The 13523-nt window shown below is 35.1% G+C and overlaps 1 non-coding gene across 1 annotated transcript; it reads left to right on the plus strand.

Annotated features, from left to right (window-relative positions):
- The first annotated feature begins 9624 nt into the window (after positions 1-9624).
- On the plus strand, positions 9625-9731 carry LOC145641121 (small nucleolar RNA R71). The gene has a single exon (XR_014115187.1). It is a non-coding gene; the product is annotated as a small nucleolar RNA R71 (small nucleolar RNA).
- Positions 9732-13523: the final 3792 nt, after the last annotated feature.

Consider the following 13523-nt stretch of genomic DNA (forward strand, 5'->3'; position numbering starts at 1 on the left):
GTAGTATGAATCCTCCAATCCAGTAGATATCCAGAAGCCAACCTTTTATTATGCCTATAGAAAGAAACATTGTCCTATTAGAGATGATGGTGGCTTAATTAGGTTGTTTAGAACTTTCCCTAATGTCAGGGCCGTCTCCGGCAATTCGGTGGCCCTGTTCTAATTATAAAAATTGGGCCTAGATTGAGTCAATTCTTCTTCTTCTTCTTCTTTTTTTTTTTTTTTTTTTTTAATGTTTTTCACAACAAGAATCATATTTCCTAATTTTAGATAGGAGCCATAATTAAAAAAAAAATAACAAAATCGTTGCACATAACCTGTAACTGATGTAGTATTTTATCATATAAGTGGGGACTATGGTGGAGAGAGAAATGATAAAGTAATTTAAGTGAGGTTTAAAGTAGGAGAGAAAAATGATAAAATATTGTATAAAGTTACCAAATAAGGAAGTGATGCATTTATAAAAAAAAAACACCCATAAAAAGGAAGTGATGCATTTAAAAAAACGGAGGGAGTAATATTTTGTGGGTATTGCTTGATCTTGAAATTGGTATAAATAAATAAAAATTTGGCCATTAATATCAAATGAATCGTCATTGATTCTAATAATAGTAGAAATTGCTCTTCAACTTTGCCTAAAAAATGGAGAAAAAATTAAGTAAATTGGAGATAATTAGGCATATTAGCCGTTTAGGAATGATAATTATTAAGTGAATTTAATTTTGTTTTGGAAATTAAAAGGCAAAAGTCAAAGATTGAATTTTGGATAGGAAGATTTTTTGGGTTTTGGTCTCGAAATGGAGGTTTTTACGGGGAAGAAGATGAATAGGTAAAGTAGTTTTTTTTTTAATAAGTCAGCGATTTTTTTAAAAATTATGGGCCCCTGTAGGGAATATTTCAAGCACTACCCTAAACTTGAACCCCCCTGTGATCATACATTTAAGTATGGTGGCGTCCAAAGGGAAAGAAGCTAGAGTAAAAGAGTCGCCAACAAGTTTTAGGAACTTGTAAACCATTTACAGGGTGAAGGTTAGACCCCTTAACGATCCAGAAGATTGTTAACTCCAATAGGTCTGAAACCAAGACTGGAAGTTCGGGGATGAAGGTACAAATCCAACCTAAAAGAGATTGAACCTGCCCTAATAATAGGCCTCTACTTTATTCTTCTCGTATTCATGTGCGCTTTCTGACTAACATGCAATCAATAAGTTTACCCTAAACCTGTTTATCTATGTTGGTTGAATATTAATGCACAAATAAAACTATTATTGGTGATCACTTGAATTATAATCATATTAACCTAAACAAGATTATTAATTATCTTATTAAGCGTGATTACAAGTACAAATTCCCTTTAAACATGCATAAAAGACGTGATCAAACAATAACAATAAAAATATATATCAAGCAACATGATAATCATCATCATGACAATAATTATAAAAATAACAATCATAATTAAAATAATCATGTTAAAGCATAATAATAGCAAGATCCTAGGTATGATACTAACAAGATTAATAACAAAACCCTAGCATGTCACTAAACAATAAAGACCAAAGCTTTAGCCCTAACATGATACTAACATGATATTAGGAAAAAAAATAGGAAGCATCATAGAAATCATAATTGATATTAAAAACTTAATTATTACCCTAAACATGATACTAGGAAGCAATAAAACATCCTAACATGATACTAGGAATCAAAATAATAATCTAAACATGATTTCTATATCAAAAGATCAATAAAAAAAATTAAAATACTTACTTCGATGCCTCGTATCTCTTTCTAATAACGAAATACACACGTTAGTAACTTCAAGGAAATTATTAAAAAAAACAATTAAATTAAATAATTGAAATAGAGATTTGGGGTGAAACCCTAAAAAATTATCAAACCTTTCACGTCTAGGGCGAAGGCAACTTCGAATTTGGCTAGGTGTGTCTAGTGCTAATGTATGAGGAATTGTGTTTGTAAAAGGACTAGGCTAGAAAGAGGGAGAGAGAGAATAAGCTTTAGCATAGAGAGAGAGAAGAATTAGAGAATTCTGGTTATTAATTAAAAAACGGAGGTCCAGGGACCCTATTTATAATAAAATAGTCCGGAAACCGATAGAAAGAGTTAATTTGAATCGGAATAAAACTCACCCTGTCGCCAACGACAGAGGTGCATCGTCAGGCGCTGCACTGCAGCGCCAGGCGACGAACTTGTCGTCAGGCGGTGCTAAGACAATTTTTTGCGGATTTTGTTTTTATCATATCTTTTGATCCAGAAGTCTAAATAAGTCATATAATATGTCGTTGGAAAGCTCTTGAAGTTTACTTTCCAACACAATTATAATCAGATTAAAATCTTTTGTAGACAAAAATATATGGCCGAAATAGTGGAAGGATGTCAGTTTTGGATAGAGTTTCGTATTCCTTTCATATCTTTTTCGTTATAACTCGGAATTAATATTATGATATATCATTGGAAATATAATTTCAAGATCTATCCATCCATATAAAATTTGGATAAATATTATGAGGCACGAAAATAATATGTGACTGTCTTTGAACATCTTTAAATTCGAATAGAATTAGGATTTAAAAAAAGGAAAGTTTTACTCAATTTCAAACTCTTTGATTTTATCTTTTCAAAAAGGATAATTAAGATCTTTTAGAAACTCATAGAAGCTTCTAATTAATCTTAATTAGTTTAGGAATAGGATTAAACATTTGGACCCTCCACATGATCATTGGGTCGTAGGTAAAATCCGATTTGGCTCAGTTTAGTATTTTGGCCATAACTTTCTCATTATTCATCGGAATTGGGCTTATAATATATCGTTGGAAAGGTATTTTCAAGACCCATCCAACTACACTATTATTGGACCCATATCATGGACCAAACTAAACTGGAATGCACATTTTTCATAAATAGGGTAAGAAAAGAAATATTTTCAAAAATAGAAAGAAGAGATATTTTAATAAAAACATCCTCATCACCAGACTTTTCACACTTTCACTTTTTTCGATAATCAAATGACATGAAAGGTATTCATCACTGAGTTTGGTTTTTGGGAGACACATTTGGGTGTCTATAGAAGCCCCCACTTTGACTGTGTTTGGAGAAACGCAAGTTTCGAAAATAAAAGTCAAAGTAACGATAGGGACGGAGAATGATTCAGAACGTTCTGCAATTCTAAATCATTCTTGTAATGTCGATACCTGCAAACTAGCGTTAGTTAAAACAGATAAGAGAGTTAAGAAACGCGTATCTTGCACCCTCGAGCATACGTCTTTGAGGGTAATCGATTTGTTGCTGCATTTGTTGTTGTGACAACCTTCCACAAGCTAGGGAACGCCATCTTGCTATTTTGATGTTGTGGTCGTGCTTTTCCGCTGTTTATGTCACTCGTCTATGAACAAAAGAGCTTCTTTTTTAGGATTGTTCACTCGTCTCTAAACAATGGAGGTTTTGGAAGAAATGTCCACGCGTCTCTGAACAAAAGAGCTTGAGGATATGTCCACGCGTCTCTGAACAAAAGAGCTTGATAATATGTCCACGCGTCTCCAAACAAAAGAGCTTGATGATATGTCCACTCGCCTCTAAACAAAAGAGCTTGATAGGATGCCCATGCGTCTCTGAACAAAAGAGCTTGATGATATGTCCATGCGTTTCTGAACAAAAGAGCTTGATAATATGTCCACGCGTCTCTGAACAAAAGAGCTTGAAAGGATTGTCCACGCGTCTCTGAACAATAGAGCTTTGATACTTGAATGTTTGTTGCGATTGTTCGGTTGGCTGCGAACATGAGCTTTGCTGAATGGTTGTATCCTGTAAAAATAAAAAGATTGCAAAAGACTTTGCTGGTGTTTTTCTTAGGATTGACCTATGGCTTGATGTTTTTCTTAGGGTTGACCTAGGGCTTGATGTTTTTCTTAGGGATGACCTAAGGTGATTGACTGGCTTGAGGTTGACTCAATGTGACTGACTAACTTGAGGTTAACCCAAGGTGAATTGACATGTGTGACTCATGACTCGTGTGTGCATTGTATTGTGATGTGCTTGACTAAAAATGTGAAAAATAAAAAATTCAAAAATTTTCCGTCATTTTTGTGGAGGGTATCGATATTCTCCCAAAAAAGAAAGACGTGAAAAAGAATCGAAGTGTTTGATGTTGAATGAGCTTAATGCACTAACGTTGTCTCTCATAGTACAAGGATTGTAACATCAAAGAAAAGGTTAGAAATCTCCAGGTTGCCTCCCGGGAAGCGCTTGCTTATGGTACTAATCTCGACCCTTCCTCCAAATCATGGAAGGTCAAAGAACACCACCTTATTCAAAGTGGCGGAAGGTACAAATTCCTCTTTAATTTTTAGCAACTTCTCATTGTTTCTTAATGAGACTTCATTTGCTTGAACTTCAAAAACGACCTTCTCATGTTTTAACTTCAATCTCATTCTCTTCCTCCTAGAAGCTCTTGCCTTCTTCTTGTCCTTGTTCCTTCTTGTAGACGATTTCACACCATCCACATCCTTGGAATCAACCTCCTCCTCTTGAGGGCGAAGCTCAAACCAATGCAAAATGTCAATTACCTCTTCGTCCATGGCCTTTGAAATCTCCTTTTTCTCTTCACTAACTTTCATGCGATCAAAACTCACAAGCACATCAACACAATTCTCGAGAACATCGTTAGTTGAAGAATCAATCATACACACATTAGCAAATGAACGAAGGGAATTAGCACTCATGATTCCGTTTACAAGGGACAAGGACTCATGCATCGGTTTTAGCTCAAAACTTTCCTCATTGTTACCAACTCTCAAAGTAATATAACCTCCCTTAACATCTATCAATGCTCCCGAGGTAGCTAAGAAAGGTCTCCCTAAAATGATAGGAATATGGTCATCTTCCGCAATCTCGATCTAGCACAATGAAATCAACGGGGATAGTGAATTCTCCTATCTTGAGGGGGACATCCTCAACTCTAACTTTAGGAAACTTAATAGAACGGTCGGCCAATTGAAGGGTCATGTTGGTTGGAAGGAGCTCACCTATCTTAAGTCTTTTGAAGACGGAATAAGGAATGATGCTAACACTAGAACCAAGATCACAAAGGGCACTTTGGAACAATTTTCCTTTAATATTGCAAGGGATGGAGAAATTTCCCTACTCTTTCAACTTTTGGGGTAAGTCATTATGGATAAGGGCACTACAACACTCCCCCAAACTCACCGGTTCAACCACATTTCAATATCTCTTACCTCTCAAGATTTCCTTAAGAAACTTAGAATAGTTTGGCATTTGTTCCAAGACTTCGGTGAAAGGAATAGAAAGATGAATTTCCTTAAGCATCTCGATGAATTTTCCAAATTGTTCATCCAATTTGTGCCTATTGAACTTTTGGGGGTAAGGAAGTTTGGGTTTGTAAACCTCATCTTGCTTCCTCTCTTTCTCCTTAGTCTCCTCATTAGAGCTCTCACTCATTTTGCTAGACTCCTTATTCCCCTCACTCGAATCACTCTCCTTTTCACCCTCCTTACTCTTCCTAGAAACACTTTCTTCAAGGACCTTACCACTCCTAGTGATGATATAACAAACCGGTTCCTTAGGATAAATTCCTTATGAGGGTAAAGAAGAAGGGGTAACATATTCCATCAAAACATTGGTCAATCAATAAATTTGGGTCTCCAACATCTTACCATGAGTCAACATGTCATTGACCAATTTGCCATTAGATGATATGAGATCGTTCAACTCTTGGCTTGATCTTCCATGAAATTCTCTAACCTACTGATCATAGATTGAAATTTTTTTATCATAGGAATTATCATCTTGCCATTGGATCTTTGGAGTAAATTCGGGTGGGGAACCTCTTTGAGCCTTGTTTTGAAAGTTTCCCCTACTTTGATTACTCCAATTACCCCTACCATGATTTTGGCCGAAATTTCGATTATGGTTACCATAACCTTGGTTATGATCCCCATATCCTTGGCCGTGACTTTGATCATTATAACCATAGTTGTTATGGTTACCACGAAACCCTTGGGTTACTTGGTTCCTATAACCACTATTTTGGTTATAACTATCATAGCTCCCATGTTGTGATAATTCCTATTCCCAACATTCTTTTGAACATTAAATCTAGGTCCAAAATCATTATTATCAACATAATTCACATGCTCATTCTCATTTCCATCATATTCATCACATCCATAACAAGGAACATTGGGGCAATTAGAAGCATCATGATCATTCTTTCCACATAAATCACAAACCAAACATTCTCTAATCATGCAACAAGAAGCGAAAAGAGGGTTAGAGTAAGAACATGTACCTCTCCCCTTAAATTGGGAGGGGAAGAGTTTGTGCTTGTGAAGAAGCATTCTCAAGCTTAGCCTTGATAGAAACCACCTCCTTCCCTAAGTTCAAAAGTAGTGTAGACAAATTGTTGATGGCATTGAGTTAATCAATCGAGCCACTTTGCTTGTTGACTCTTTATCACCCTCTTTCCAATTCATGTAGTGTCTCACTGCATCATCTATCATGTCCACAACTTCTTCCACCGTCTTGTTCATGATTGGGCCTACGACCCCGGCATCAACACTTGACCTCCCTTGAGGACTCAAACCACCATAAAAAATTTGAATGATTTGGTAAGTTGGGATTCCATTGTAACACCCTAGAAATTCCTTTATTTTAAAATACCTGTTTTTCCCTGTATAAAACTTTAAATAGGAATATCTAAGACATTACCGCCACCGTGAAAACAGTTAAGGCAAATATCAAAGATACACAGCGGAAGACTAATTTTAAAAACCTTTCCAAAACAATCCAACTTGAAAAGCTAACCAAACGAAAGTAAAGTTAAAACCAAAATGAGCGAAGTAAAATGAAAATCAACCTACAACTTGGAACCATTAAAGGCCCTTATTAAAAACCAACCCAAATCCAAACTAGATATTAGCTCCACATGTAAATATTAGCATAAATAATTAAAGCAGAAACACATTGTAACTAATATAAACTAGCATGATTCGCTCTTCACTCGTGCCCCATCATGAATATGCCTCAATACCTGACAAGTTTATCTCTACTTGTTTCCACTACTCTCCATTAAAAATGGGTCATCATAGGGCCAAGATAAAGACATGGCCAAATACACAAACACACACACAATCAGCAAAGCTGAGTACATAAGCATAAATTAGCCACACTAACATGCTTTCACCTATCAACACACACTTACCTCATTGCACCTGTTCACAAGGATACACACCAATCAACAAGACACAATGACTAGACACTAATTAATTCATTTTGCATTGATTACGCATCGAACGAGTTTCCACCTATTAACCTCCCCCAAATAAATTTGAGGTTAACTGACACGGGAGCTAACCGTGCCAGCGACAAAACCACACAAAGGTGGCGGAATTCCTGCGCATAATAATAAATAATAAAAAAGGAATATACAGCGTCCTGTACTCCATTGGAAGTTATGGTTAAATATAAAACCCCATAACTCCCCCCCATTGTTCATACTCAAGGTATATATGTTCCAAGAGTTTTGGTGCATAATCTCTTTCACTATACGTTATTTACCTTTTATTGGACTTGGTGATGACTCTCAAAGCATTATAAAACAATCAACAATAATTATTCAATCGACCAAACATACCAATTTAATTCTTGAATAATTAGTGACCACATATTATTTAATGTTGAACCCTTTTTAATTCTACCTCAGTGTCAAAGACACCTTAAACGCATAATGCGCCAAAAATCCTATCCCTCGGTGTTAAAAACACCTTAAGTGCACAAAGGCACCAACATACAATTTATTCCTTGTGTACATAGACACTTATATAGCTCCTTCCTCATGCTTAAAGCATCAATAAAAATTATTTGAACCATAATAAAATTCCTTTTCAATATTCCAAACATAATTAAACATGTAGTTTAATTAATCATGCCTTCTAACATGCCATAAATAAAAATGTGGTTCAAACACAATATGCCCAAAATATAATTTTCTAATCCATAAACCATCACAAATAATTCATGCTTCACCATTCAATCACAAACATCATAAATTCACAATTCCATACATAAACCTTAGCATGATACTACTTGTAATTAATTGAAATCAAACCTAGCATGATTCTACATCACCAAAATATGCTAAGTACGCGAACGTACCTCAAATAAGCTCTTAAAATAACCGAGTACTCTACAACAATTCTCGAACCAAGTCTCCTACATAAAGGGACAATAATACTATATTAATTACCCTTGTATACACAATTTCCAGCAACTTAAACTCACTTTAAATAACTTATAATAATCTGAAAATTATTTAAGAACCCCTAATTAAACTCCTTTTTAATGGATAATCACACCCTTTTATTAAAAATCACAATTATACTACTTTAAATAAAATTCCAACATTTTAAACTAATCAAAAATCCTTTAAAACTTCATCAAAATACATCTTTATACTTAAATTATCCATAGAAACATTAAATTATCTCTTACCCCTTTTAAACTCAAAGATAAAATTTAAAGCATAAAAAAAACTTCGTTAAAAATCAAAAACTGCCCGAAAATCATATTTAGAGGCTGAATTTGGCCATGAGAGGGTGGTGCACACTACCAAAGGTAGTGATTCTTTCTTAAAACGTTGTTTCCACTCAAAAAAACACTACTTTATTTTTTTTTTATCAAAATCGGAGGAGTTTAGAACCTGATCGGGATTAAAACGAGATTAATATTAACGAACGGAAATCTAATTATTAAAACATGAATTTGCGTGTTAAAAAAAATCTGGAATTAAGTTAAACTAATAAGTAGTTGTACTCACCAAAATTTCAAAACATTATTACTATAAAAGCCCTAAATCAATTATTCATAAAAACCCTAAAAATCAACACTTTAATAATTAAAACCCTAACTTTTAATACTTCATAAAATCTGAAATTTATACTCTTTAATCATCAAAAACACAATTTTAAAACATACTAATCATAATTTAACCATCAAGAATCAATACCCAAAAATATATTATAGGAATAATTATTAAAACAAAATAAAAGAGGAGAGAGAAGGGAAGAACCACCGTGGGTGGTGGGCGGCTGCTGGCCGGCGGCGGCGTGGCAGGAGGTGGCAGCCGGCGGTGGGGTTGGCGGGCAGCAGTGGCAGCCGGTGTTGAAATTTGGGTGGGTTTATGTCACCCAAAACCCACGTAAATACAAGAATAAAAAGAAAGAATAAGAAAAGGAAAAAGGAAAAGAAGAAAGAAAGAATAAAAATAAAAAGAAAATAGCTTACCTTGACCATTTGACCTTTTTGGGTGGTAAAATTTTGGGGATAAGTAGAGTATTTATAGTGTAGAGTAGGTTAGGGTTGGTTTGAGCTTCATAAAAATAATGGACTTAAATGATGAAGTAGGTGGCCCAAAAGTAAAAATAATATGATTGGGTTCAATAAAGATGGGCTACGTTTGGATTGAATGCTTATTGACCCAAATATAAATACTTGCTTTATTTATAATTCAATAATTAAAATAGTTTGACCCAAAATATATTTTATAATTAAATAAATAATTTATAAAATACATTAAAAATACGGGGTATTACATCCATGGTGAGGACATTCTCTTTGATATTCTTTATATCTCTCCCATGCTTCATAGAGGCTTTCATTAGACCTTTGCTTGAAACCTTGAATCAAAGCTCTCATCTCTGCCATTTTCTTTTGAGGGAAGAAACGCGAAAGAAATTCTTTTGTAACTTCGTCCCAAGTTCTTAAGGAACTAGGTTTCACTTCCTTGTCTAGCCACTCTTGAGCTCTTCAAATTAGAGAAAAGAGAAATAGTTTAAGCCTTATGAATTCTTGAGCAACCACGTTCACCTTAATTGTGTTGCAATATTTCTCGAACTCCTTAAGATGATTAAGGGAACTTTCATTTGTTCCTCCACTATATTGTTTCCTTTCAATCAAAGTTATCATTGCCAACTTGATTTCAAAGTCACTTTCCGGGATTAATAATGGAGCAATTCCGCTCTCATACTTGTATGCACCCGGAGTGCCCAACTCCTTCAATGTAATCCTTGGGACTTCTCCCATGTTCACTTGCACACACAATCTCAAATGAAATTAATAGTAGCACGGCTACAAATGTAGCCTAAAAGAGAAAAATCTTTATGTATTTTTGAATTAAAATGAAATAGACTCAACAACAATAGAAAACAACTACGCTACTCCCCGGCAACGGCGCCATTTTGACGAGGGGTTGAGATTAGGTCGTTGGACAAATCTTCCCTAGGCCAAACAAAATTTATATCACTCACCACACCCTTATAACTAATATAGGGGTAAGTCAAGGGTCGAACCACTAGGAATGGGAGGTGGTTACTATTAATAGAGTTAAGCTATTTCGAAAAGGGTGAAATAAAGGTGTGTGTACTCTAAGACAACTAAACAAACTAGATGAATTCAAATATATCAAACACTAGGGTTTAGGATCCACATATACTTGCAATGGAAACAACTAATCGGGATTGGAATTGACTAAATCGAGTATTGCGAGGGAAAATCAATAATGCAATCAAAAGAGTATGATAAGCTATTCTCCTAGAGGTAAAACTAGCGTCAACTACGAGAGACTCTAGCTAGGAACTTCACAAACCAAATCAATCAACAAATGCAAGCCATAAATCAATTGTCTGTATCAATGTGAAGTTACAATGCAATCTAGTGCACCAATCAAAGTTAGCTACTTTTCAATTAATCACACACATGCACAAAATCAATTAACCAATTTAATCAATACATCAACTCCATCAACTTCTCCCAATTAGCATCAATCCATACTCATATATGCTTCACCATCCCCCTAGCAAGAAAACTACTCACAATCCATGGAAATCAAAATCAAAACTAAGCTAAACAACAAATTCATCATCATCATATTAATCAAACTAAGTGACAGGGTAAAGTCGTATCCCCTAATAAAAAATAACTACCTAAATCACTAACTAAAGTAGATAGGGAAGTAGGGTCGATCGCCACAGGGAAACAAGTCTTTTTAATTCTAATTTATTATTATAATCTAAATTATCTAAGTAACCAATATTTTTAGGTATGAATTCTATACTACGAAGAATAAGTTTAGGGAGAAAAGAATCAATAATAATAAAACCTAGGGTCACAGGTTCACCAATAATTAATATTCTGGGATAGAACGAAGTAATTAATAATTAACAATGCATAGATAACATGATTAACAGGCTCTCGCAATTTATTAATCAACATAGATCTAACAGGCTCTCGCAATTTACTAGACCTAAGTTCCTATTAAAAATAGCCTTTAATATTAAATCAACATCTGCTCGATTCATCAATTCAATATTGCTAAACATTCACAATCAAATTACACCTGCTCGATTCATAATCTAATTGCAAAGAATTAAAACAATTCAATAGGAAGTTATCATGCAATATCAAAAATCAATAATAACAAACTATCCCTTCATATTAATTATGGATCCCCATAAACCCTAGAATGAAACTACTCACTAATCATCATAACTAAGCCAATCAAGTAAATAATTAAAAGCATAATTAAGAAAACAATTAAAATAGCTGAAATTAAAAAGGGAAGAAATTGTACCAAAAATAAATCTGGAATTAAAGGAAGTATTAAGAACAAAAGTTTAGAGAGAATTTAAGAGAGAGAAAAATACTAAGTAGAGAGAGAAAGTCTAAGAAAGAAAAGTAACTAATAATTCCGTACAAAACGTATTTAAACCTCTCCTAAAACAAGAATTAAAACTAAACTAATCAGCTTCTAAGAAAACACGCGCCCGATCGGGCCCGCCTTTTTTACAATGCCCTTTACTGATGTGCCGCGCCCGATCGAGCTTAGCTCACCCGATCGGGCGCGCCTCTTCCTTGAGGGTCCTTATGCGCGCAGCCGCCTGATCGGGCGGCCCTTCGCCCGATCGGGCCCGGTCTTTTCTTCGAGGCTTGAACTTCGATTGGGCTAGATTTCTCGGCCCAATCCGGATTTCCTCTCGGGTCTCGAATACTTGGTCCAAATGCCTCGTGATCCCAATTACCGAGCCCCTAATCACTGGCTCTCACCGATCCTGGGTTCCAAAAGTGGTCGTGTCCTTCTAGCTTCTGTAGTCGATCCAATAAAGCCCGGGAAAATGCTCCAAGAGTGGAATTTCCTATAAAATACAACTAAAACTACGAAAACACTAGAACACAAAAATTAGTAATAAAAGTGGCCCGAAAGAGCCAAAAACACTACTAATAACGACCAAGGGACGGGGATAAAACACTATATAAACTAGACATATCAAACTCCCCCAAGCCAAACCTTTGCTTGTCCCTAAGCAAAGAGCTCATCAATGAACATATACAACATACTTCACCCCAATAATCAAATCAAAAACCAACGATTCAAGGCAAATCTAGTGAACACGCTTCAACATCAATCAATCTTATTCATCTAATCACCCTTCCTCCCCAACAATTGTCAAGTAGAGCAAACCACAAGAGCATATAGAATTCAAGACTAGTGCTCACACACTCAACTCTCATTTATGTGGCGAGTAAAGAATGTACTCGATCGCTCTCCAACCAACCCCTTTAATGTGAACAATGCCCTCCCAACTCACACTCTCGTGTGTATAAAAACATTGAACGCTCATCCTACTAGTCGACTCGAAATATGCCAAGTTATAACTTACATTGATAAACAACACTTTCACATTTACATAACTTCTATGCACAAGGTCAGAAGGTCTTTTAAGCTTGTAATGTAAGGCTAGGGTAAAGGTAGGATAAATTTGGGATTATGTGAGAGAAAAGCTATGCTAAAAGGGAGCCAAATCCTAATAAACCCGTGATAAAAAATAATGATCATACACATCTCCAACATAACCAACTCCAAACAATATAAACAATCCCAACACTTACAATTTCACTCATAAGAATATAATATGGAATAGAGTGAATTGAAACAAACTTTGAACCACTTATTCTTTTTCTTTCTTTTCTTTTGATTAACCTTCACTTAGAACGTTTGAACATCAAGCACTTTTTTCTTTTTTTTCTTAGAAGTTCACCCTTTTTTTTCAAATTTCTCACTCTTTTTTGAACTTCTTTTTTTCATCACACTTTTATTTTTTCAAATATATACAACCTTTAAACTCATCAAAACAAAAATATGATCAAGAACAAATTACCTCTCAAAACCCACCCAAATTGTGCAAATAATGTGCACACTACAAACTCCCTCACCTCACTCACTAATAGCTCCCCCAAGCCAAGCTTGGGACTAGTAACCAATGGGGTAATTAAGGCTTGTAATGTGGCTATAAACAATAAAAAGTCAAGGCAACAACATGGGTAGCAAGAAGGGAACAAATGTATCTAAATAAGTCTGAAGGCTACCTAAAAAAAAAATGAACGCCTTCGTCCTCCTCATGTGCATAATAATAAGTCATGAAACACTACTCATA

Source organism: Chenopodium album, chromosome 7 (assembly GCF_948465745.1).
Source record: "Chenopodium album chromosome 7, dcCheAlbu1.1, whole genome shotgun sequence".
Classification (NCBI taxonomy): Eukaryota; Viridiplantae; Streptophyta; class Magnoliopsida; order Caryophyllales; family Amaranthaceae; genus Chenopodium; species Chenopodium album.